At 38.5% G+C, this 27,977-nt stretch overlaps 2 long non-coding RNA genes across 4 annotated transcripts; one reads left to right on the top strand and one right to left on the bottom strand.

Moving 5' to 3' along the window:
• Positions 1-18: 18 nt before the first annotated feature.
• LOC143890313 (uncharacterized) lies at positions 19-23,590 on the bottom strand. Of its 2 annotated transcripts, none has more exons than XR_013255162.1 (4): positions 23,401-23,590; positions 22,764-22,944; positions 22,608-22,651; positions 19-554 (listed from the first exon to the last, which is right to left on the bottom strand). It is a non-coding gene; the product is annotated as an uncharacterized LOC143890313 (long non-coding RNA). The 2 variants fall into 2 exon arrangements; XR_013255161.1 differs by having other exon boundaries at positions 22,764-22,927; positions 23,401-23,584.
• LOC143890312 (uncharacterized) lies at positions 3,176-11,530 on the top strand. Of its 2 annotated transcripts, none has more exons than XR_013255160.1 (5): positions 3,176-3,455; positions 4,882-5,160; positions 5,248-5,307; positions 8,639-8,703; positions 10,064-11,530. It is a non-coding gene; the product is annotated as an uncharacterized LOC143890312 (long non-coding RNA). The 2 variants fall into 2 exon arrangements; XR_013255159.1 differs by lacking the exon at positions 10,064-11,530 and adding an exon at positions 8,876-9,228.
• Positions 23,591-27,977: the final 4,387 nt, after the last annotated feature.

Genomic DNA, 27,977 nt, shown 5'->3' with positions numbered 1-27,977 from the left:
TTATGGAACATCTATAGATCGGAGGGCACAGCCTATTTATGTGTGTGTATTCAGTGTAAATACATGCCCACAAAAAAGTAATTGGCCCACCTGGTATACATGATCTAAAATGTTCATTTGGTGATCCCAAGTGAACATGTCATATGAAGCCCACATGATAACTTTCTGGAGAAAAAGCGGCACTTTTCCCACTGGAATAATAAAACTGACTATGAGCGTAATACCAAGCAAATACTCACTCAACCCAACATAAGATAAATCTCCACGTAATTTATTTAGAACATCTATTTTTTATTGGTTCAATGACCAGCCTCATCAGCAGCGTCTCTATGCGGTCTTCTTTTCTAAGTTCACGCATACCTTCTCTTTGTTCATCAGCAGCTTCTCTGTGTTCATCAGCAGCCTCTCTATGGGGTCTCCATTTTCAAATGAACGCATACCTGCTTCGTGTGCCAACTGTAAATGCTTCCAAACTCTTTGAGACCATGGAATCACACAAGACTCCCCTTTGGATTGATTGAGCAACGGAACTTTGAGGGTTTTTCCCTCTGAGCCTGTCATGGTTGATTTTTAGATGACAAAGAAGACCAAGAAGAAGAGAAAAATAAACAGTAAAAAAAAAAAAAAAAGGAAAGAGAGCTTCTGTTTAGACGTAGAATGAGGTGTGAAGTATTTTATAGAGAAGACTTGCATATTTGGCCGCCTTGAAAAATTATTGCAGGATATATTATTGACGCAAAATCCCAATCAAATTTGGTTTCTATTTTATATGTAAAACATAAAAACAGAATCACGTGGGTGCGCCATTTCCTTTTTCAACAGGATTCTCTAATAGGAACTCACCAAAAAGAGGATTCTCTAAATAGGGCAGTGATATTTCGACCCCCTCACTCAAAGACTTATCACTATTGCAAAGGCGGGACGGATAAAAACAACAGAAACTGTTACAACTACACTATTGCAAAGGCTTATCACTATGATATATCTTAAGTCAATACTCCCCCCTCACTCAAATTGGAGCATGAGGAGATCCAACTTTGCCAAAGTAAATGATGAAATTGATCCTGATGTGTACTTGTAACGAACTTTGTGACAAAATGGCGAGGTACAGCGGAAAAGACTAAAGCCACGTTGGTCTTTATTTATCCAAGAAAGATATCTATCTATCTACTACTATATAGCAGAAGAGAAAAGGAATGATTTTTTCCGTTTTTCTGAAAATTCGGTGGATTTAACACATCACCCCCAAACAGATAAATACCTCTTATGCCCTAAAATTCCAACACATCTAAGTGAAAATACCTCCTATGCCGTTAAATTCCCACGCCATCTCTCTCTCTCTCTCTCTCTCTCTCTCTCTCTCTCTCTCTCTCTCTCATGTCCCCTAAAATTCCAACACCATCCTCTTCTATCGATTTTATCACACCCTCTCTGTCTTTGACCCAACCAGTACTGATTTCCTCATTCAAAACCCACCTACAAATTCAAAACCCACCTACAAACCCAAAACCAGAATCCTGCAGGTCAGAGCATTTTTTGTGAAATACAGAAAACCTCCTTCCTCATTCCTTAAAAACCATGGTCGAAATCACTAGGGCTTCCTAACGTTCCCACATTCTACTGCACAATATATAAAGAGAAGGTGAGCTTTCTATTCATTTTTTCTCTGTTTTATTTCTTTTTACTCTTTTTTTTTTTTTTTTGCTTTATTGGTTTCTAGATCTCTGTTTTCCTTTTTGTGGAGCTTTAACTGGATCAGGTGTCGAAGGAAATGACAAGGGATTTTTCCGGAAGGTACTACTTACTTTTTTTCTTGATTCCTTTGTGTTGTATTAGGGGTTTCATGTTATTTTTTGTTTAATTTCTTTCTTTACCCATTCCCAGAGGCAAATATTTGGGTTTATCCTTCTTGAGTTGTCAACAAATGTTTTTTTTTATCCTCTTCAGCCCTATAGCTTACCCATTCCCAGAAGCAAATATATGGGTTTTGTTTTTTTGGGAATTAGCAATAAACCCAAACTTATTTAGAAACCTATAGGTTCTATTGGAATTAGCTACCAAATTTATTTTTCGTTGCTTACCAAAAAAAAAAATTATTTTTCATTCGGTCATCATGAAGAACCCTGTAACTTGATTTATTTGAGTTTGGTAGTAGTAAAAAATATCTATAGAATTTTAAGGGAAGAGTTCTCATGTTTTGTGATTGGTTTTGCCGTGATTAGAGTAGCTAGATTAAAGTTAGATTACAGGTAGAAATTCTATGGTTTTAATTTTTCTCTATTTGGTTTGAGCGTTTGTTCTCATAGGTTTTGTTGTAGCTCTTCGGATCTGACGTTGCAACACATAATGAATTTCTTGGAGAAGTCTCCGTCTTAGTAACAAATTTCTTCTCTGATATTTTCTACACGATTATTTTTTTTCCTCATTAACAGTTCTTATACAGATTGTGAGATTGAAGATGCCATCTTTGTATGAAGAGCGAAAGCTCCGGGTAATGGATTTAAAAAATCAGGGTCCATTCTTCAGATTGTTAGGATCATATGATCTCTTGCAACTTTTGGGCTACTTTCTATCATTTTGGGCTATATAGCTCTCATAGAGACAACTTTTGGTCTACTCTCAATATTATTCACACTTTGATGCAATGATGAAATTTTATGTTGATGTTACTTAATAGTATCAGAAATATGATGATAAAGGATTTAACACGGGTTAATGGTCGACTTGAATCAACATGCCCAGTGTATGATTTTTTATAGAGTGAATGCTTACCCACTGACATGCATACACACAGATTTAAACCTCCATTACACAATGATAGACTATTGAGAACATGAATTGAAATACAATAGCACCTATGCCTCACATGAATTGAGCTTCCTCCAAATAAGGACTATGAATCTTTTTTTTACTATGTTTTAGATCCCAGCTGCGTTTTCAATGTGCACCTTTTTTCGAATGTATATATTTTTTCTTTTTGTTTAACAGTTTTACGACATTGTTTCATGAAACATTTAATTTTTTTGGTCACCCAGTCCATCGCACGGATATATATCTTCATTTCTTTGAAAATTCTGTGAATTTAACACGTCGACTTTGGTTGCTTTCTCACCAAATAAACCCCTTTGAACTACATAATTTCAGTCGTACACACACCCCCCCCCCCCCCCGGTCCACGCATCTCTTTGTTTCCTAGCATTACTCTCTCTCTCTCCGGGGAGAACTATATCGATCTCTCTATCTCGCTCTCAACCGCCCACCGACACTCCTTCTCGATATCCTTCACCTTCCTCTCCAACTGCCCTTCCCAACCTTCTCAAAGCCTAAACCCTTTTTTCCATCTTCTCCTGCAAAATATTTTCACAGATTTAGGGTTTCGGGTCAAAACCAGCGTAAATATTAGATTCTTGCTGGGTCTACGGACTGGGTTTTGCATCGGTGGAGTTTTGGTTGAGGTAGGGAATGTTTATGCTTATGTTTTGGAACCGTCATCTCTCCAATTTCCTGAAATTCAATTTTTTTCTTTTTATCTCAATATTATTACATCTATTGGATTTTGCTCAGTTTTATTTGTACTTTGGGGATTTCCGTTGAGATCATCCATACTCACTAGAAAAGTCGATTCTGTTTCCAATTTTGAACAACTTTGATTCTTTTGAATTGAAATTGGCTGTTCTGTTGTATTTCATGCCATGCGATCTCCTCCTCTTACTTTTAAAGCTCTGTCGCACTTAGAATTATTCATTTTAGTTTTCTGTATTTTCATTTTATTTTTCTTCCTAATAGTTCTTATAATGGTTGTTTTTGTAGAAACATACTGGGCTAGATTAGGAGAGTCAGATTCTGTATTATAATTTGGAATTTCTGTGTCACCCCATTTTCACGAATCCGTCCCTCTCCAAACCCCAATCCCATCTTAGATGGAATCTATACAACTAGGGTTTCTACCCTGCTGTATTTTTCCTTATTCCATGACCTCTTGCAAAATATAGGGCTGATTTCTGCAGCTGCAATGGAAATTACAAAATGTTGAATTTGATCATTTGATGTTTTTTGAAATGCAATATGCTAATGAAGGTAAGTTGAAGCTACAATTACTTGCTTTTCTGAGTTTTAAAAAATTAAACTTCTCAAAATTTGAGGCCAGTTATACCTCCCTGTTGTCAAGCTGCCCTGGACTTTTCGTTTCACTTTCCCTTTTTATCTCCCTAACTATTCTTCTCTGCTATATTTCTTCTGCTGCTTCTGGATCTAAGAGCTCGCCAAGAAACCATGACAATGGTATGACTTTCGTTCCTCGAGCTCAAATAGTTAATTTGGTCTCTCTCTCTCTCTCTCTCTCTCTCTCTCTCTCTCTCTCTCTCTCTCTCTCTCTCTCTGTTTTTTGGCTTCCATGTGTTTATGTTCTTATGATTAAATGGAGACATTTCTATTGCTTAAACTATCAATTGATTCTTTATTACAAATAGCACTCTTTTTTCGCAATGCTTTTAGGCATACCCGCATTTGCAAATTGTATTTTCTTAATGACTGTTCTTATGCAACATGTCAAGAAATTTTAATCGCCTGTGCAACGGTGACACTTATGTTTTCTTTTGTTTGTAACACTTCACATGTTCAATGTGTTTTACCTTTCTTTTACTTTTTGTTCTTTACTTGGGGTACTGTTTATGGAAGGATACATAGAGTGAAGAAGACATGATGTTAGTTGAAGCCCACGGGATGATTGGTAACAAATGGGCTGAGATTGGAAACCAAACTACTAGAAGAACTGAAAAACGCAATTAATAATGAGTGGAATGCTTCTTTGGATTACATTTTCTGTATAGTATTGTTTTATTTTTCATTTTGCAATTCTTTTGGGATGGTACTGGTTTGTAGTTGGAGTACATCGAAGTATCTCGAGGAAGGGGTTTGAAGCTAGAGCCCACCAGGCGTTCATTTAGTATGAGGTATCCAATGCACCTGCAAATGAGAGATTGAAAGAAAGTGATCTTAATAAATAGTTTAATGTTTGTGGATTTGGTGTGGGAAATGTGTTACAACTTTGGGAATCTGAAGCTGATAATAAGTGGGGCCATGCATTCTACAGTTTCCATGGGCAATGATGTTTGATCTATGTATGAAACATCATTAGTTGAACCTCATATGATGCCTACGGTATGTTTTGTTCATTTCTTTTTGGTGGACTTAATGAAAAGATATCTATTCTGGATATATGATGCTTTATGTCTTTTTTATTTTCAGGTTGATAGTAGTTAAGGAAGGTTTCCTATCCGAATTCCCTTTTTCAACGGTTCACTGAAGGTATGTCTTTTAAAAGTTTATACATTCTTATTTATTGCTTCATATTCTTGATACATTATGAAAGACTTCAAGTTGTCACCTCAACATGCAATGACCTTTAACTGTTTCCCATGGATATTAGTTATTTGACTTATTAGAACAAGCTAATACGTCCTAATTTATTCCTTCAGGTTCTTCACCTGATTACAACAACCCGTAAATTCTTTAAAACATCTTCAAATTCATGTTTAAATATATGTGTCTAAATCAAGTATTGTTCGATCCTTTAAGAACCAATCAATGTCAAAGATTACAACCAATCAATGTCAAGGATTACAACCAACCAATGTCAACTATTGCTTCATTTTTCTATTTTACAATGTTTAAATAAATATGCAATATGATCATTTATTTAATTTCTCTAATGCATATAGTTTTAATGCTTCTTCTAATTAGTCACTATCTTTTCTTCGATGCCCCGTGCATCGCACAGGTTTTTTTACTAGTATATATAAAGCTGGATGTGGTACGCTGAGGGTGTGCCACGTGGCACCCCCTCTGCATACCGCATTCAACTTTTTTTAATTTCTCCTTAAATCTTGCACCAACATTTTCGGTAACGAAAATTATCTCATTTTTTTAAATTTTTGGAAAATCAAGTCTTCTCCTTAAATCTTGCACCAATATTTTCGGTAACGAAAATTAAATCTTTTACTAAAATCTTGCCATATTTGTTACATGCCTAATCGGCCGTAAGGCCCGTAACACAAGCAAACAAACGGAAAATAGAAAAAGAGGGGGAAAGAGGTTGATTCGAGCCAACCGGACCTCCTAGTGGCTCGATTCGAGAGGAACCATGACTCTCCAAACAAAGTCTCCTTTGCTGCTGTAAAATTCTTCTCTACTCAATTCATTGAATACAAAACTTAAATATAATCATAAAGGTAGTTTTAGATAACTACGCCCTAACCAACTTATACAACACATATGAAATAACTACATCCACAACCTAGAACGCATAACACATAACCAAATAACTAACACTACTTTAAATGCCCATAGCATTCCATCCCCCTTAAAAACAACTTCGTCCTCAAGGTTGATTTGATGGAGAAAATTCATTATTCCACCGGGGTCCCAAATCTTAACAGTTGCGATCATCCGAACTTGAACTTCAAAATCCATTGTGATAATTGGAAAGAAATCCGATTTTTCGTAAACACTCATCGAAACGATGGAACGATCGTATGGGTGGACAAGATGAAGATGATCCTTGACGTGATGTTCAACCAAATTATCTTCGTCGGCATTGATTCTTGCAAGTTTCTCCACCACAAGATCAACCTTCTCAAGATTGAATTTTTTCTTCGTCTTTGCGAAATTCCTCGATCGTTGCACTGATTTTGTTCAATCCCTCCATAAATTGTCGTTGACCGTCCATAAATTCCAAAACAAGTGCTTTGATCTTTCAAAATCGTCACGCATTGAATCCAAAATCTCCCATGTTGTAGCCATGGCGCGGGATCGATGGCTCTGATACCAATTTGTTACGTGCCTAATCGGCCGTAACACAAGCAAACAAACGGAAAATAGAAAAAGAGGGGGAAAGAGGTTGATTCGAGGCAACCGGACCTCCTAGTGGCTCGATTCGAGAGGAACCATGACTCTCCAAACAAAGTCTCCTTTGCTGCTGTAAAATTCTTCTCTACTCAATTCATTGAATACAAAACTTAAATATAATCATAAAGGTAGTTTTAGATAACTACCCCCTAACCCACTTATACAACACATATGAAATAACTACATCCACAACCTAGAACGCATAACGCATAACCAAATAACTAACACTACTTTAAATGCCCATAGCATTCCATCCCCCTTAAAAACAACCTTGTCCTCAAGGTTGATTTGATGGAGAAAATTCATTATTCCACCGGGGTCCCAAATCTTAACAGTTGCGATCATCCGAACTTCGCCTTCAAAATCCATTGTGATCATTGGAAAGAAATCCGATTTTTCGTAAACACTCATCGAAACGATGGAACGATCGTATGGGTCGACAAAATGAAGATGATCCTTGACGTGATGTTCAACCAAATTATCTTCGTCGGCATTGATTCTTGCAAGTTTCTCCACCACAAGATCAACCTTCTCAAGATTGAACTTTTTCTTCGTCTTTGCGAAATTCCTCGATCGTTGCACTGATTTTGTTCAATCCCTCCATAAATTGTCGTTGACCGTCCATAAATTCCAAAACAAGTGCTTTGATCTTTCGAAATCATCACTCATTGAATCCAAAATCTCCCATGTTGTAGCCATGGCGCGGGATCGATGGCTCTGATACCAATTTATTACGTGCCTAATCGGCCGTAACACAAGCAAACAAACGGAAAATAGAAAAAGAGGGGGAAAGAGGTTGATTCGAGGCAACCTGACCTCCTAGTGGCTCGATTCGAGAGGAACCATGACTCTCCAAATAAAGTCTCCTTTGCTGCTGTAAAATTCTTCTCTACTCAATTCATTGAATACAAAACTTAAATATAATCATAAAGGTAGATTTAGATAACTACCCCACTAACCCACTTATATAACACATGAAATAACTACATCCACAACCTAAAACACATAACAAATAACCAAATAACTAACACCACTTTAAATGCCCATAACTCTCTCTCTCTCTCTCTCTCTCTCTCTCTCTCTCTCTCTCTCTCTCTCTCTCTCTCTCTCTCTCTCTCTCTGTAATTTAAACGCTTCTATATCTATCTATATTAAATTGGGAAGTGAAATTGCGGTTTCCCATTCTTCATGGCAATTAAAAATCAAACGAAATGAAAAAAAAAACACATTTCTACCTCTAGCGTTTATTTTTTTGCTATTTAAAGCTCAAAATAATCCATTTCTTATTCCCATAATCTATTCTAACTCCAACGATTAAAGGATTGTCATTTCCTATTGGTTGCCGTTTTTCAAAACAGCTACATCCACGTCCCAAATCACCCACATCAATATCAATTATAGAGGTTAAATCTCTAATAAATTTCGCCTATTGCAATTTTTCCGAATCTTATCTGCTTATTCCAAACGTGATTCTCAATAATAATGGATTACTTTCAAAACCTAAGCCAAGGATCTCTCGACTCATTGAGTTCCCATGCGTTATCTACTCCAAGGAATTCGCCATTAAATCATATGCCTTCTCTCTTCTTCCATTTATAGGAACTCAAAAGGTTTTCAGCAATCTCTTCAGGCATCCCTGTCTCCCCTTATTTTTCATTTTTTAGGATGCTTTTAAATTATCCTCCACCAGCAAAACATGATCTTTAAAATTTCTGTTTTTTCTTTTTTGAAGATACGTGCTGCCAATATGCCTATCAAAAAGAAGATGAAGGCTCTAAAAGTGATTTTGTGTTGAAGGTATTTAAAATCTCTGCAGAACAGGGAGTTTTACACCACTCAAACTATCCAGAATTATATTTTGTCTATTTAGTATTTATGGTTGATTTTTTATTCTGAAATTGATATATAATCAGTGATTTTTTTTTCCTTTTGAGTTTCCTTTCATTTTAGTACACCATATTTTCAACAGATTGCTTATCATGGAATATACTGTTCTCAATACATTTCTCTCTTGAACAATGCCAATGATCTTGATGAAACGAAGTGGATATCATCATTGGGGAAGCTTTTTCATGCAAACGTTTGTCCAATCAGTTTTATTTTAGTATGTCAATTTACTTTCCCATTGAGGCCATGTTTGTATTGGAAGAAAAATATTATTGATGGAAAGTTACAGCAAAGAGGATGTCAATAGAGACGTACATGGCATTGCAGCATCGGCCACAATATTGGTATCTGTTTCCCTTTTTGTTTTACTTTTTGTTTGAATTATTTATGTGGATTGATTGGTTTTTTATACATTTTAGAAAAATATTTCTAGTGCACCATGTGGCATCCCCTTTTTTTAATTTTTCTCAATTCCGTTAGCAAGTCCCCTCTCAAAATAGGAAAATTTCTCTTAAATCGATAAATGTACATAATTTTCGCAAAAGTCCATATATTTGACTGCCATGAAAATAGGAAATTTTCCCTCATTCAATAAGCTAAAGAGCCCCCTCAAAATAGGAAAATTTATCTTAAATCGATAAATCTACAGAATTTTTGCAAAAGTCCATATATTTTGCCTCCCATGAAAATAGGAAATTTCCCCTCATTCAATAAGCTACATATTTTTTTGCCAAAGTCCATATATTTGACCCAAAAGTCCATATATTTGCCTCCCATGAAAATAGGAGAATTCCCCTCATTCAATAAGCTACAGATTTAATGGAACCCATCAAGATTGGAGGATGTTAATGTGATTGAGGTGGGTTATTTTCTTCGACTTCATTTATTTAACAATATTGTGTGAAGTATTTTTTTTCTCAGTTCGGACCGCAAGAGCACCAATTCCCAACTCTCATGTTCATGTCTATGCTTTATGTTTAGATTTATGCAGAAAAAAATGTCAGAATTCTATTCTTGCTTGAAAACTGTGATTTTGTGTAATGATTTCAGTAATGTGTATGACCCATTTATGGTAGCTATTGTAATTGTTGATTGTTACCATTTATTTGTTTGTTTATGAGGCATTACATTTTGCAATCATATATATTTTTATTTGTCTTTTGTGTGTATTATTCATATTCTTTGAACAATTTCAATGCATTTTTTTGTTTTTAGTTTTAGTTTCTTCATATTGGATTTTTTTTTAATTAATGAAGTCATGGCGTTTTAGGGCATAGATATTCTGTTTTCTCCTAAACGCCCCGTGCATCGCAAGGGTCTGCAACTAGTTACCGTTGAAAGGAGAAACAAGGAAATTAGAATCCTACTCAGATACGTGTAATAATTTTTCTTGTTATTTTTAGAATGTGCCAGTCTCTATGTTGACGTTAAAGTTTACTAAGCTAACGTTTGAATTTTGTCGCCTCTATATTGGTACCTTCCACCCATTTTCTTTATTTTGAACCTTTCTATTGGTTTATACAGCTCATTGGGAATTGGGAATTGTAACCGTACAAAGGTGTCTAAGATAAAGAGAAGGCATTAAAGGTTAAAATCCAAGAGAAGGGCCCATTTCATTTCCATATGTATCGATTTTCTAAAGCGTAAATGATATATTCACGCCCCTTTTTTTACTTGGGACACGCACCTCTAGTCTAAAAGAGTAGTCATAATTCATAAATAGACTATAGGGGGCTGTCCCAAGTAAGGAAATAGGGTGGATATACCCCTTCCCGTTTGGAAATATCTAAGCTTTTTTCTGCCCTTTTGATTTTGAACTGAGGACTCGTCAACGGTCATGGGTATTTAGTTTGGGTTAATGTGCGACGCCCGTCTTCCTCCACCAACACTCCCATCGGCCCCGTAACGCGTGCGAAGACGACGGCGAGACTCTCCCAACTCATGGAGCCTGTCAACTATGTCAAAGGGCGACCGGTGGCGAGAGTTGTCTCTAGTCCGAGGACCAAGTTCGATCTCTCTGGATCCTCCACAAGTTCATGATCAAGTGTCGGGTCGAGGACCGGATCTACATCCGCTTCTCCCCGTCTCGAGGAAGCTCTCCCATCTTCGTCCGACATGTGATGATGGTTGACACCACTACCCTCGAGGAGCAGGTCGTCCGCATGGCAGAGCAACTAGAACAACTCAACAAGGCGGTGGAGGAAAAAGACCTTCAAATCGCCGGACTCATGAACAGGCTCGAGTCGGGCCATCACCAAGAATCAAGCATAGACCCATCCCACCCGCCGGGATTCACCCCGCAAGTGGAGGCCCCTAGCGCCAGAGGACAACAACAGCAGGCAAGCGCATGCTACCCTGCTATGAACACTCCTACACTAAATGTTCCCCAGGCCTCCATGGCCTCGTTGTCGGTTCAACAACTTCAGAACATGATAGCAGACACCATCCGCGCTCAGTATGGAAGAGCTCCTCAATCTTCACCGGTTTACACCAAGCCGTACACCCAACGCGTCGAGGAGTTACGCAGGCCCGCCGGATACCAACTTCCTAAGTTCCAGCAGTTTGAAGGGAGGGGTAACCTGACGTAGGGCGAGTCATATCTCTCAAAAGACAAAAACCTTATATAGAACCCTTTTCACAGGCCTTCTATCAAACATTAAGTGTTTCATCTTTGGCAAAGCTAAAAGCCAATGAAATCAGTTCCATCCAGCTTCTAACACAATGGAGTTATGCTGACCAAACACGATCCTAACACAAACATTTCGTCAAGCAATAAACATGCGTTTTGAAGAGAGGAATTTCTGCTTCTTTAAGGACTTAAAGCAAACACCACCTGTGCTCCATATGTTTAGCTCATTCCTAGAGTCCAGAGACTCCTAAAATTCAATTCCAAACCTTCCTTAAATGCAAACACTAAGAATGGGGAATAAGCTTTTAATATATAACACTTTCAATAACAGTGTCCCACGATCAAGATGACAACATGATTAAATGTTGGGATTAGGGCTCCCAAAATAAATGGAACTTTCTACCACATTCATGCCCCAACATCCCTAACACTTGTAGAAATTGAAATTGGCATTGATCCAAATGCACAACCGAGACACAGTAAAGAGTTTTTCTACTCCAAAATCAACAAAGAAAGCTTAGGGTTATCTACTGATGCTGAATTGTGGATGAAATTAAAAGAAAAAACTCACAAAATCTTCATATTTCCAGCCACTACTTCACACGAACAAGAAATAAGAGAATTCCTTCCTGGGCACTTGAAATTTCTGGCAAAGCTCCATGTCCAAGCAAGCCATGGGATGCTCGATCAATGTTGCATATATATATATATATATATATATATATATATATATATATAATAGAAGAGAAAAGAAGAGAATTTTTTGAAAATTCTATGAGAATTACACATCACTTTTTTGACTTTTTTTTAACAAATGCACCCATTCAACCCTCATATTTTCAATCCTACCCCCTCCTTTATGCTTTTTAACAAAGGCACCATTAAAGCCACATAATTTCAATCTTACCCCCTCCTTTATGCTTTTTTAATAAAAAATCTATAGGGTGATCTTAACCATCCGATTGAAGAGGAATTATGGAAACCTCTATAGATTGGAGGGCTAGGATCATCCACGGGGGTTTTTGCTAGTATATATATATAACCTTGTATTCAACAAGGGAGGATGGGAAAAAAGGAGAAAAGCTTCATGCAAAAGCTTACAAATCCCTCTTCACAAGAAAATAGCAAGAGAATCCCTTCTTTTTGCAAAATCCCCAAAACCATAGGTTTCAAAATATATTCATCAAAAGCCCCCTTACAAATAAGAAATTAGGCCTTATATATAGCCAATCACAACATGAAAATACCTAATTACCCCCACCTAGAGAAAATGATCAAAATGGATAAGAAAAGGCTTAAAATCGCTAAACAAACACTAAGTAATGAAATAAAAGAGAAAATTCATTACTAATGAGTTTTCTAGGCCAATGTGATTTTTCCAAGGGGATGCTCCTGTATCAAATTCCCCTTCTTGAAAGAACTCGTCTTTGAGTTCCCCACCGGCCTCGTCATCTTCAAACTCCTCCCGGATCAAAAATGAATATAATCCATACTCGATTAAGGACCGCATCTCCATAGTAATCTTCCATATTTGACCCATTTTGTAGCATAACAATTTTCTTACCATAATGATGACGATAGGAAACTCGACAGTCAAGTAAATGGATATGTAACCATCCATGCGAAGATGTAAGTGAATATACCTCATAGAACTCCTCTTGAATTATAGTGGCATGTGAGGGCAGCACCAAGAACTCAAGAAGCCAACACGCTCTAACATATCATCCTTTTTATTTTCCAAACCATGGCCAAAATTCTCCTCTTAGACTGTGGTTCATGAAATCCTTCTTCAAGGTTTTCCCCATGTGTAAGTTCACCGACATGTGTTAGCCCTTGCTCATTCCCAAAAGCTTCTTCAAATTGATATTGTTCACACTGTAAGCCAATACCAAGTATAGGAACTTCACCACCATGAATTTCACGCTTGTTGTCCATATCAGCCATATAGAGCAATTCATCCTCATTACTTTCAATATCCCCAACCTCATAACTTGCAAGTGAAAGAACATCGGCCATAGAAGCGTACTCACGTAACCATTCGTTCACATCTTCAAAGCACTCTTCAATGATTATTGATTCATCACGGTCTTCATTATTGGCATATTCCTCTAGAAAGTCATTGGCCTCTTCTTCAAGCTCATCATGATTGGGATGCCCATCAACAATGACAAGCATTGATGTAACTTGGGCATCATCTCCATTACTTGGCTCCAAGTGAACTTGCTGCCCTATAGCTTCAAACATTTCATTTTCTTCTTCCATATGGTTAGAATTCACCTCTAAGTCACCACTAATGGAACTAGCTTCATCAAGCTCAATGCCTTCATCTGGCTCCAAAATAATGACATTGTCGGCTTCTTCTTGGCGCTCAAATTGAGAGTGACTATCATGCTCATTTTCCTTGTCAATATCATCATTTTTCTCATGCTTTCCTTGCATATGGATTGCTTCCACCGAGTGAGTGCTGAAATTAGGATAAACATAGCAATTAGTAGATGATTCAATCATGGAAGAAGGATAAGATAGAACCTTGTTTGGCCGTGGTGGTGGGGAAGAAGGCCAAGCCATTCTTGGCCTTGATTTCAGCTTGGAATGATCACAATATGGTAGGAATTGGTGTGCAACCTCTTTCTTCAATTCAGCCCATGTTTGAATTGGAAGTTCATCGAGCTCTCGTCGCCTGTAAGTCAAGAATCGCCACCAATCTGCTACTCGGTCCATGAACTTGTCAACCACCAATTGTACTCAATCCCTTTCCGGTACTCGCTTGGTGTCAAACACTCTCTCCACGGTATGTACCCAATCTACAATCTCCGCAGACTCCATTCCCCAATAGAGCTCAGGAATGTTAGCCTCATCAATTCACCCCAATGGCGGTCATAGGAAACATGAGCACTAGGCCTTGGAGATGTCGTCCTCGACATTTTCTCTCCATTACTAATCCTCTCCCATTCTTGAAAAGTATGCTTCTTCATTGGAGGGGGTTGGTATTGTTGGGAACAAATCTGATCCCATCTACGAATGATGCCACGGATCTTTTCCAACATGGCATCCTGTCTCTTGGCTCCTTCCCTAAGTTGATCAAATAATTCTTCGAAAGTAGGATGAGCCATATCAAATCAATGTTAACAATAAGAAGCAACCAACATAGAATCTGAACCGTAGCAATCAGTAGTAGTGGATATTGGCCAATAAGTGTATAATCGCTTTTGATGCAGTGGTATCGAACATAAGGCTGAGATGCAAGGCAAGACCAGCTAAAAGGGTGCGTGCTTAGAGTATCTCTTCCAAATTGACTTCTGCTGCGAAGGAATCAGATACTTGTAAAATTTCTACTCTTAATGTGATGTAAGAAAGATCCTCAAAATACTTGAATTTCAGTAAGGCTTAGAGAGCTTGTATGCATGGAAGGAATTTCCAACTATCCAAAACAGAACCAGATTCAACCACACAGTTGACTGTCCGAATATGTCATCGCAGCAAGTGCAAGGGCCTGCGATTTTCTGTCATTGTGCTCACCTTGTTTCTGTCTTCCTGAGCTGTTTCAGTTCACTATTAGTGCTCAGTTTGGATTGAAGGGAGCTAGAGCCATGCAAGAGCTGCTTCTAATGATAAAATTTGAAACCATTTCTAATCCCAAGAGCAGTGCCTTAATTCATCAATCCAAATGATGGGCAGCAGCCAACTTCCAGGAAACGGATCCAAAAGAATTCAATTTCCGGCCATGAGGGAGTATTGAAGCACATCTACACTGTCATTCCAACACTATCAGTGCTGCCGAGCAGATTCTGCAATTATAAATCTCAGTCCCAGAATTAGTAAGCTCGGCCAATCACTTGGATCCTATCCATATGAATGTCAATGCTTCCATCAAATGCTGTCACTTATAAACAACTTAAATTCTAGATTCAAGAACAGAATACTAAATGCAATTTCACCAGGCCTTCAGAGGTTAGAACCATTGCACAACCTGCTCTGATACCATTTTTTGACGCAGGGCAAGTCATATCTCTCAAAAGACAAAAACCTTATATAGAACCCTTTTCACAGGCCTTCTATCAAACATTAAGTGTTTCATCTTTGGCAAAACTAAAAGCCAATGAAATCAGTTCCATCCAGCTTCTAACACAATGGAGTTATGCTGACCAAACACGATCCTAACACAAACATTTCGTCAAGCAATAAACATGCGTTTTGAAGAGAGGAATTTCTGCTTCTTTAAGGACTTAAAGCAAACACCACATGTGCTCCATATGTTTAGCTCATTCCTAGAGTCCAGAGAGTCTTAAAATTCAATTCCAAACCTTCCTTAAAATGCAAACACCAAGAATGGGGAATAAGCTTTCAATATATAACACTTTCAATAACAGTGTCCCACGATCAAGATGACAACATGATTAAATGTTGGGATTAGGGCTCCCAAAATAAATGGAACTTTCTACCACTCATACCCCAACATCCCTAACACTTGTAGAAATTGAAATTGGCATTGATCCAAATGCACAACCGAGACACAGTAAAGAGTTTTTCTACTCCAAAATCAATAAAGAAAGCTTAGGGTTATCTACTGATGCTGAATTGTGGATGAAATTAAAAGCAAAAACTCACAAAATCTTCATATTTCCAGCCACTACTTCACACGAACAAGAAATAAGAGAATTTCTTCATGGGCACTTGAAATTTCTGGCAAAGCTCCATGTCTGACCAAGCCATGGGATGCTCGATCAATGTTGGATATATATATATATATATATATGAGAGAGAACATTTCCTACACACTTGTGTAGGTAAGTTACCTACACACTACCTTAAAATATAGTGGGGGCCCACATTGTTTGGGTGATCCAAACAATTCATTTGAATGGTCCTCACATAGATAGGGTGTCCACAAAAAATCAGATCCATAGGATCATCCCAACCCTACGATTTGTGGAGGTAAAATGGACGTGTATAAACCTTCACAAATTAGTCCATTTTTTGCCTCCATAGTTTGAATGGTTAGGATGATTCTATGGATCTGATTTTTTGTGGACACCCTATCTATGTGAGGACCATTCAAATGAATGGTTTGGATCACCCAAACAATGTGGGCCCCCACTGTATTTTAAGGTAGTGTGTAGGTAACTTACCTACACAAGTGTGTAGGAAATGTTCTCTCTCTCTCTCTCTCTCTCTCTCTCTCTCTCTCTCTCTCTCTCTCTCTCTATATATATATATATATATATATATATATATATATATATATAACCTTGTATTCAACAAGGGAGGATGGGAAAGAAGGAGGAAAAGCTTCATGCAAAAGCTTACAAATCCCTCTTCACAAGAAAATAGCAAGAGAATCCCTTCTTCTTGCAAATCCCCAAAACCCTAGGTTTCAAAATATATTCATCAAAAGCCCCTTACAAATAAGAAATTAGGCCTTATATATAGCCAATTACAACATGAAAATACCTAATTACCCCCACCTAGAGAAAATGATCAAAATGGATAAGAAAGGCTTAAAATGGCTAAACAAACACTAAGTAATGAAATAAAAGAGATACTTGATTACTATTGAGTTTTCTAGGCCAATGTGATTTTTCCAAGGGGATGCTCCTGCATCGAGGAGTTACGCATGCCAGCCGGATACCAACCTCCTAAGTTCCAACAGTTTGAAGGGAGGGCACCCGAAACAACACGTTGCCCACTTCGCGGAGACGTGCAACAACGCCGGCACATTCGGTGATTACATGGTGAAGCAGTTCGTCCGCTCTCTTCGTGGCAATGCGTTCGACTGGTACACAGACCTCGAGCCTGCTTCCATCGACAGTTGGGAGCAACTCGAGCGTGAGTTCCTCAACCGCTTCTACAGCACCCGCAGGACCGTAAGCATGGAGGAGCTCGCCGCCACTCGACAGAGGAAGGACGAGCCTATCATTGAGTACATCGAACGATCGAGAAACTCTCCAACTTGGCCCTTAACAGCAAAGACCGTCTCGCCGAACAATCGGAAATGCCCGTATGGCTGTTGGGGAGTGTATTTTACATATTTACCCTCGTTTTATGACCGTGGGGGTGCTGTTTGGAGGGCTATTTTCGTCTTTTTGCAAAAAATTCGAAAAAAAATCAAAAAATTCCCAAAAATTCCCCTCGCCGGAGTGGAACAAAAATTCCAAAAAATTCACCATACCCACTGGATTTTTTTCATATTTTTAACTTCTTTTTTTTTTAATTCCCCTCGCCGGAGCGGAACGGAAAGTTTCAAACGAAACGCCGAACGAAACGGCCGAAACACCGAAACGTTCTGTTCCAGTAGCCAAAACGGAACGGCGACCGGAACGGAATTTATAACTAAGCTTGCAGCTCAAAAGCATCCATTAGCTGATCGGTTTCGTCACCCGAAAAAAGGAAAAATCTGATACATCTAATATCAGATCAATCTTCCTTGCGGGAACAAAGTGTTATAAATAAACCCAAGTGCTTGGAATATGGACATTGTGTATTACTTTACCGACAACATTTTAAGAGCAAGTTAGTCTTCAAAAAGTTGTGAGTCTGCATAAGTGTGTTATGATATAAATGTATGCATGCCTCAATCTTTTCTCAGCCAAATATAAGAAAATGATACTAGAAAAGAGAAAGGACAAACATCACAAAAGAAGCACACAGACCCGACATGCTTGATGCTTGAAAATCCAAGTGCACAAATGACTGCATTGAGGCCTCATTGCACAACGATTGCTTTTCCCACTGACAACAACGAAAAGCCCTCAAGCCGCAACCATCAATCCCTTCTTCTTATTGGCAGTGCCCACCTTAGCTCCTCATGAGATCCAAAATCCCATAAGCTTTAGTATCCTCTTCACTTTCCCTTCGCAAGAGAGAGCACAAAGAGTCCCCACACATTTTTCACTTGTGAAGATATTTTCTACAAGTCATATGCAAGTGTTGTTATTTGTTTTGACTTTGTTGAAGGATAAGTTCCCAAAACAACCCAAGAGCCCAATATAAATAGATAACTTCTATTTATAAAATCCCAACGCTCTTAATAGAAGAGTCCTAATAGGCTACTAGAGAAAATGCATGGAATTTAGAAAAGAGAAAATGTGGGAAGCGAGAAAGTGAAGAGAAAATGTGTGAAGTATCATTGAAAGTCAAAATAAAGCATGTAAGAAGCTTCATTGGAAGCGAACAAGTACATTTAAAGAGTAGAATCCTAGTAGGCTAGGGAGGAATGGTTAATATAGGCAAGGATTACGAGTAGAAAAGAAGCCTTTGTGACTAAATAGAGATACAAGTTTTAGGAATTTATAGTTTCACATGTTTTATTCGTGTGCATTTAATGTTGAGTTTTTGGAAAAAGATCCGCAAAATTTTCAAACTTAAGATCAGTTTTCAATTTGTAAATGATTTATTTAAATGCGCTTCTTCAGAATCATCAAAGGAAAAAAATATTCATTTAGGAAGAAATAATCACCTAAATAGGAACTTCCTTTAAAAAAATCACCTAAATAGCAAGCGTATCCTTAATTAGAGAAATTGAAAACTAGTCACGGACACAGAGAACAATGCCTCATTTAGGGCCTGCTAAAAATCTCACCCCTTGCTCTCCATTCAAACGAATAAATCAGACTAATATATTAGAATAAAAAAACGAATGATACCACATTAGAGGACGGCTAGATGGGGAGAATTCCCATTCTTGGAAAGGGACCTGCATATTTGCAAATTTCAGGAACACAGACAATTGACTATTATACAGACAAAGTGGTCAACAAACCACAACATCAATGGTTGAAGGATTGATCCAAAGCATAATATTAGTGATTAGAAATGCTTAAAATGTTTCTATTTTAACTTTGGCCTGAGGAATATTTGTAGAAAATGCCTGGAACCAAAGTTTAGTTCAAGAATTGAGCCCGGAAGAAAGATAGATTTGGGCAAGATGTGGATGCCAAAGATGCCTCATAATCTTACCCCTGAGCCCTCTAGGGGTGGCAACCCAGCCATTTCTGTACCCATTGAGGTAGTTAACGACAGAAAACAAGTCCTGAAAAGCTGTCTAATAGGCACCTTGAGAAACAGGGCCCTGGTGGAGCAAATTTGGTTATGGGCAAAAAGGCAATGGGCTTTGCCACAACTGAGCAAGCCTTTTTGTTTAAGCCCACTCTCAATGCTATTCACCTTTGAATCTCAACACCAAGCCACCACTATTCTTCGAATAGGGGGTGATGCTTTGGGAGGATATCTTGTCTCCCTTCAGCCCTGGTCTCTATTTTTAAATACTGGTGCAAGGATTGTGGGGCTGAGATTTTCCAATATCCCGCTTCACGCATGGTCCCTCTCAATAGTAGATTTGTTGGGCCATCACTTTGGACAGGTCCTGGAATCTCAATTATCGGGTAGCCATGATCATTGCATGGAATTTGCGTCTGTGAAAGTATTAACTCCTCTATGGAACTGCTTGCCTTCCTTTATTAATATCCTTGTAGATTCTAAGATTTACCCCATTGGAATCAGATTGGTTGAGGAGCCTTTAAAGCTCTTTAAGGAGTAGGGGCCCCAGCCGATGCCCCTCTGGAAGCCTCGGAGGAGGCAATAACCTATGAGACCTTATCCCCAACGGTGGAATCGCCGATGAATGGATCCTCTCTGGCAGAGCCCGAGGGTATTTTGGTCATTTCAAATGAACAGCAGCCATTGGCCTTACCTACCCCCGATTTTGAAAATTTTGAAACCTCGAGATTGGTGACTAACCCAAAAACCTTGCATTTTTCAGTCCCTTCATCGAAAATGACTGAGACCGGAACCGAAGAAAAGACATGTCAGATGGTCTCTAAAGCTAAATCGAGTATTTTTTGGGGGAAAGGGATGAGAAAAGATATTTCCGAAGGTAGTCCTCATCTCGTGGCAGTAGAAAAAGCTGTCAAAATAAAAAACCGCTTATTTAGAAAGTACAAGAAAAACAAGTCAAAAAGTTCGAATGATCAGGCGATTGTGACTAGATCTGTTCTCCCAAAAGCTAGCCCTCATAATAATGGGAAAGGAGTAGTAACCGAGAAAAAATATATCTCGGCCACGAAAGGAGGGTTATCTCTCTTTAAAAGAAACCTTTTGGGTTTTCGTAAGGAGGGCATAAAAAACAATTCCTTGGCTGCGAAGTTTAGCACTCTTTTGAAAGATTTTGATAAACCTTTCAGGCCCCTACTTCTTCAATGCCCTCTTCTTCTGCATCTCTAGGAATGTGGGAGGCGGCTTCTTTCGAGGTTGACGATATACAGTTCCTTCGGGATTTAGAATACAATGAACAGCTAGCATCGGAAGTATGCCCGACTCCTAAAGAAGTCTCGAGGAAAATTCTGAAGCAACAATGGAAACAATTTAAACAGGATGCTATGGAGAAGAATGAGCGTTTTCTCCTCATGTCCGGTAAGTCTAATCCTAAGGAAGTTTTTGTTCAGATTTATAAAATGGAATTTTTTCAGAAGGCTTTAACAGACGAGAGAAAAGCCCGTCGTCAGCGGTGGGAGGAGATTAGGGCAGCAGAAATTGCTCGTCTGGAAAAATTGTTAGACAGCCCAAACGAGATCTGAGGAATCTTGGGACACTCTTGACCAGGAGGTAAGTATGGAAATCCGAAAACGTTTACGTACGGATGAAGAGATGCAGGAGTCAAACCCCCCCCCCCCCTCTTAGAAACTCAAGAGCTGAAGGAGGAGGCAGTCGTTCCTGACGAGGAGATGGATGAACTTCTAGCCATTGGAGATGTCTTTGGAATTGATTATGAGGAAGATTTGGATGCTACGAAAAAGTTATTTTACACTATGGCAATTACATCTTTGCAGGAGAACAAAGATGAGGAGAAGAGCAAGCGGTAAAAAGGGCCGAGGGTATCAAGCCTGTATAATCGCTTTTCGGCCCGAAGCGAGATAGGATTGTGACGAAAATTTGGAGGGCAAAACAGTAGTGGTGAAAACATAATGGAAAGGAATTTCTAAGGAAGTTTGAGACTGAGATGGTAGAGGAGCTATTCAAGTCTCTTACAATGCAAATAGTGAATGGAGACTGGCTGACCTAATCCTGAAGCGCACATCCCGGTAACTCTGGCTTGAGAGACTCAGTCTTTCGCCTTGTCCTTGCTCAGGATACTTTTCTTGCTAATTTGCATTCGAAGGAATTGTTTGCCCCTTGAGAATCGTTTGATGGTTTGTTGGTTATTATATTAAAAAGGAAAATGTGTGGCAGGGCACAGAGGTCTCCCAAGTTTCCAGGGTGGTCATCTTGAAGGATGAAGGATAGAAGGGGATGAATGGACTGCTTTTGTAATAGTTTGTAGGGATGTGCCAAGCTAGTAATGTTCTTGGGTACACCAATTTTTTTCTTTTCTTCTAACCTATGTAACGCGGGTAGGGACCCCTGGTCCCGAATGCTAGTTTAATATTAATGAAATTGTAATCTTTCAAAAAAAAAAAAAGTTCATATGGTGTCATGTACAATGTTTTCTTGCTAACTTTGCTCCATAGCACTTATCATTCGGTAAATGAATGATGGAATGACCTATAGGAAGAGAAAGTGGAACATGAATAAAAATTGTGAAAAATAACATAATTATATATTTTACCTGCTTACCTTATCAACCCACAAGACAAATCCCAATATAACCACATGAAATAAAAAATAAGTGCAAGTAATTGAAACAAACTTCTTGTACATGCTACATCAAAGGAGGCCCATATGCATAGATCAACTAACAGTGCCCCTACCAACATCCATTGGCCAATAAATATGAAGTTATGAACTATAAAGGCTTCAAAATCACATAATCTTGCACTCAATCTTTAACAATAGAGATGCCTATGTTAGAAGTTGAACCCACATAAAAATAGTGATTATATTACCAAAAAAAATCAATTAGTAATGTAGGGGTTGTTTATTGTTATGGGCTAAAGCCAACATAAGTATTTAATACTTTCAGCCACAAAAACTTCTTAATTATGCACGAATTATTCCAAAAAATTACATGTGCAGCACAAAGAAACACATCACAACAGACAAAAATACTAAAACTAGGTTTCATCGTTCATAAAAGTGTAGAAATAATGAAGCTAATTGATAGAACAATAATATGCAGAAAATTTAAAAAAAAAAAAAAAATCCCAACAGATAGTGACAGAAAAAAAAACTAGAAGGCTACAGAAGAACTCACCTTCTCCCGTTCCCTGGGAAGATCCACAACAACTCATCGTTCTTCTGAACAAATTAGAATAGAACTGAGTAGAAGAAAAATCAGACCCTCTCCATTATAAAGCTCCAAAAAAAATTGAGTGATTGTTAGTGGAAAAACAAAGAGATTTTTTCGTACCCTTTTTTTTCTACTATTTGACCACCGACAGTCGGTGTAAACGAGCCAATCCGAGCCGAGCTTCGCCCAGCTCGGCTCAGGCTCGAACCAGGCTTGGGCTCGGCTCCACCAGGCTCGCGAACCTTACCGAGCTCATTTGTTGAATTTTTTTTTTCCTAAAAAACCTGCATGCAGTTGTGACCTGTTTCAAATTTTCAATTTTGATATAAAATCATGACAGAATGGGGGTGAATCATGACATATGTGGTACAACATCTCTCTCTGGAGCTAGTGAATCGAACCGTAATAATCTGTTTTTCGCAAATACCCTAATTAAATGAAAGAAGAAGAAGATTAAGGTATCTTCTCTTGCTAAAAAAATCAAGGCAGATGGTTCGATTCTACTGGTTCGATTAGGGTATTTTTTCACAACCCCAAAAAAAAAAAAAAAAAAAAAAACAAAGAAGATGGTTCGATTAGGGTTTTCAAAACAAAACAAATCAAAAGTAGAGAAAAACAACCCGTTTTCCTCCAGATGATTAGGGTTCTATTCTGCTGGCTCGAACCCTAACGAACCAGTAGGTTCGAACCCTAATCAACTGCGTTTCACAACAACAAAAAAATCAAGAAAAAAATGAAACGAGGGGAATAATCATACCTGGTACGCTGCCGAAAGGAAGAAGATGAAGCTTTTTTGTGAGGAAGAAAGGTGGAGAGTAGAGATGCGTGAGAGGCGGAGAGAAGAGACGAAACTTCTTCGCGAGAGAGAGAGAGAGAGAGGCGCCTATTTTTTCTTGGAAATTTGATCAAAAGGGCCAAAATATAACGGAAATAGCGGAAATAGAGATACCGTAGCCCCACATTTCAAATTTGTGGAATGGCCCATTATACTTTTTCAGACATGTTTTTTTACCTAAACACTCATCAGGCGGTTTTGTTTATTTTAAAAATATTACAGGCTTACAACCCTCTTTTACCTGTACCTGGAAGGGGTTACCAGGTCAAGTAAAATGGGAGTATCACATATGAAAATGGGGTGACCAAGAGATAAAATGGGGTTATCACACCTGAAAAATTTTAGGTTCATGTCTGTTGGGCCTGGAAAGGGTTATCATGTCAAGGAAAATGGGGTATCACATATAAAAATGGGGTGACCAAGAGATGAAATGGGGTTATCACACTTGAAAAATTTTCGGTTCATGTCTGTTGGGCCTGGAAGAAGTTACCAGGTCAAGGAAAATGGGGGTATCACATATGCAAATGGGGTGACCAAGAGATGAAATTGGGTTATCACACCTGAAAATTTTTAGATTCATGTCTGTTGGGCCTGTAAGAGGTTACCAGGTCAAGGAAAATGAGGGTATCACATATGAAAATGGGGTGACCAAGAGATGAAATGGGGTTATCACACCTGAAAAATTGTAGGTTCATGTCTGTTGGGCCTGGAAGGGGTTACCAGGTGAAGGAAAATGGGGTATCACATATGAAAATAGGGTGACCAAGAAATGAAATGGGGTTATCACACCTGAAAAATTTTCGGTTCATGTCTGTTGGGCCTGGAAGGGGTTACGAGGTCAAGGAAAATGGAGTATCACATATGCAAATAGAGTGACCAAGAGATGAAATTGGGTTATCACACTTGGAAAATTTTCGGTTCATGTCTGTTGGGCCTAGAAGGGGTTACCAGGTCAAGAAAAATGGGGGTATCACATATGAAAATGGGGTGACCAAGAGATGAAATGGGAGTATCACACCTGAAAAATTTGTGGTTCTTATCTGTTGGGCATGGAATGGGTTACCAAGTCAAGGAAAATGGGGGTATCACATGTGAAAATGGGGTGACCAAGAGATGAAATGGGGTTATCACACCTGGAAAATTTTCGGTTCATGTCTGTTGGGCCTGGAAGGGGTTACCAGGTGAAGGAAAATGGGAGTATGACATATGAAAATGGGGTGACCAAAGAGATGAAATGGGGTTATCACACCTGGAAAAATTTTTGTTCATGTTTGTTGGGCCTGGAAGGGGTTACCAGGTCAAGGAAAATGGGGGTATCACAAATGAAAATGGGGTGACCAAGAGATGAAATGGGAGTATCACACCTGGAAAAATTTCGATTCTTATTTGTTGGGCCTGGAAGGGGTTACCAGGTCAAGGAAAATTGGGGTATCACATATGAAAATGGGGTGACCAAGAGATGAAATGGGGTTATCATACCTGGAAAATTTCCAGTTCATGTCTGTTGGGCATGGAAGGGGTTACCGGGTCAAGGAAAATGGGAGTATCACATATGAAAATGGGGTGACCAAGAGATGAAATGGAAGTATCACATATGAAAATTTAGAAATTACCAGGGATGGAGGGGACCTCTATTATTACTTGACCATATCAGGCCGAGTTATGCCAAACTGTGGGACCCACTATAATAACTCAGCAATCGATATGTTACCATTTCAAAAATAGGGTGACTTCTACTCCAAAAAAATTTTAAGTGTATCTGAATACGGCCACTGTTTACAAAATAACAAAAAAAATCATATACAACTTCTCCTAAAAAAAACCCACACCCTTACGCAAAGAAGGGAGCTTGACGAGGTACGCCCGACCTCATGAGTATTGGTGCAGAAGGTCCAATAGCAGTTTCGTCGAGGTTCGGTCCGACGACGGGTGGTTCTTTGTAACTTCTTCTATTGTGACCAAGTTGTCGGCATTGGGTGCACTTGTAATGTAATCCACCTTTCAACTCTTGATCCGTTCTTCTCGTATGTGGCCTTCCAGGCGGTCACTTTGCAAGCGGTGGTAATATTGACATCAACGGTTCAGGACTTTCATGCCATTGTGTCCGTTCTAGTGTTGCGTGTACAACCTCAGTGTATGTATCCTGATACATCTCTGCATCAAAAACTTCATCGTAGTAATCGTACAGATCGAATTCTGTGATGTTAATGGCTGCGATTACATGTCCGCACGGAGGTCCATATGTTTGGAAGGCACAACAACTACACGTTCGAGTTATCAAATCGACGGAATCTGTAGTTTCAAGGGACTTTACGGACGGACGTCCTCTGAGCTAGCGAATAAACGTAAACATGTTTCACCTACCCAAGCTGCTGTAACGAGAGGGTGATCATTGCCCATTATTTTAGCTATACATGTATGGTCCGCAATAAACGACTTCAGTACCACAAAAGTCATATGATTCACACCTGTTATACGCCATTTGCAATCATCTTCCTTGCATCGAACGGAGTACTTTTTGCGCGATGACTTTGCCTTCTTAAAGATGAATATCTGTCTAATAGCATATTTTCGAACAACCTTCTTGAAGTGTCTCATGTCATAAAACATTGCCCCAACTGTTAACTGGTCAAATTTTAATGTATCAGCTTCTATCTCTTGGGCTCCAACAAATATGCCATATATTTCCATTGGCCCACTACCGTCACTCAAAACTAATTGAGTACCACCTCTAATAGGAGTACCCCCTCTGATAGGAAAGCCTCTGCTGTAGCCTCCATTGATAGGCTGAGCGGTTGGACTAACAACGATGTTTTCATGATGATCATCGTCGTCCTCCACTTCCTCCTCCTCCTCCTCATAATCATCATCATCATTTCTTTCTTCTTTATAATCTAAACCCCTTACACAGAAATCATTTTCAAAAATATTATTGACAACCACTTCATGATCTCCAACATTTTATAACTCATTTATACCTCCGGTAACATGGTTAGCATGCAGACCACTTGCCAATGTTTCATTTTAAGTCAAATCGAGACCTGTATAGTTTGGAAGTATATATTTAGCCTCAATCCATATGATTAATTCATAATTTGAACTATGGAAGTCTTGAAAGATTACAAAAGAACAAAAACACCTTATGCTGCGTTGATCTCCATCATTTTGTAACTCATATATACCTCCGGTAACATGGTTAGCATGCAAACCACTTGCCAATGTTTCATTTAAGTCAAATCGAGACCTGTATAGTTCGAAAATATATAATCAGCCTCAATCCATATGATTAATTCATAATTTGAACTATGGAAGTCTTGAAAGATCACCAAAGAAATACCTTATGATGCGTTCTCCTAGACCACCTCCTATACTGGTATCAAGGATGTCTTCACTTGCAAATTCACTTTCGTAGTCTTTTTGCAAGTCCACTTCAAAACGCGGGCGAAGTTTGACATTTTTCCGTTTGCGTGCATGTTCTTGGAGCGGAATCGAAGTAGATGGAATGTTAGGATTAGTAAAGGTTCTACTAATACAAGCATTGTTTGGGGGAAGCATTGACTAATTCAATGAATTAATACCGTTCTCACTTATGATTTTCGGTATGTATATCATCACAGAATAAAACATGTTCTGTCAAACATCCTCAACAGTGTTTGAAGGACATCATCATCATCAACGTCGATTAAAGTGATTATATATGGATCAACAACGTATCGACATTTGATCGATAATAAAATATTCCTTTCTGTTATACCAATTCTTCTTTGGATTGCACTTTGAAATTCATCAAAATTATTTCGGCGGGAAACCGATAACAATGTCTTCCTCCCCCCGACATTGTCCCAAGAAACCTCATCCTTCAAGTTTCCATCATAGTGTAAAAGAAGAGAAACTATTGATTCGGGCATTTTTCTATAATTTTACACAGGGGTTTTAAACTCTCTAACATAAACTTCAAGACTCTAAAATGGGCTATAAAGTTATGGCTTAATGGAGCTTATCTATGCTGTTTTCAATTGGACAAATTGGAATAAAATAGGGTCATGGGCTAAAAGGTGGTTTCTAGAACCTAAATGGGAGTTTTCTATGGGATTATCAAAGCCAAAAAATAAGGGATTATTTTTTGGATAATCTCTTAGACAACCCTAATCACAGCAGTTATGAAATACCTAGCAAGGGTTCAACTCAATGGTAGGGCCATCAAACATTAATAACACTTATCAACCATTATAAACCCTTAGACAACCCTAATCACGGCAGTTATGAAATACGTAGTAAAGGATCAACTCAATGGTAGGGCCATCAAAGATTAATAACACTTATGAGCCCTTATAAACCCTTATAAACCCTTAAGACACTCTTATACACCATCATAAAAATACAGAGTTATCAAACTCATTAAATGAGATATTATGGGTTACAAGCACAAACCCTAATAGGACAAAAATAAAACTCACCTTTTTCTCCTTTTTTTTGTTCCGGGCGTTAATGGGGATTGG

Source organism: Tasmannia lanceolata, unplaced genomic scaffold (genome assembly GCF_043159265.1).
Source record: "Tasmannia lanceolata isolate RefF3 unplaced genomic scaffold, GAP_Taslan_0.1 ptg000013l, whole genome shotgun sequence".
Lineage (NCBI taxonomy): Eukaryota > Viridiplantae > Streptophyta > Magnoliopsida > Canellales > Winteraceae > Tasmannia > Tasmannia lanceolata.
Note: the sequence above shows the minus strand (reverse complement) of the source record. Positions and strands in the feature narration are given on the sequence as shown.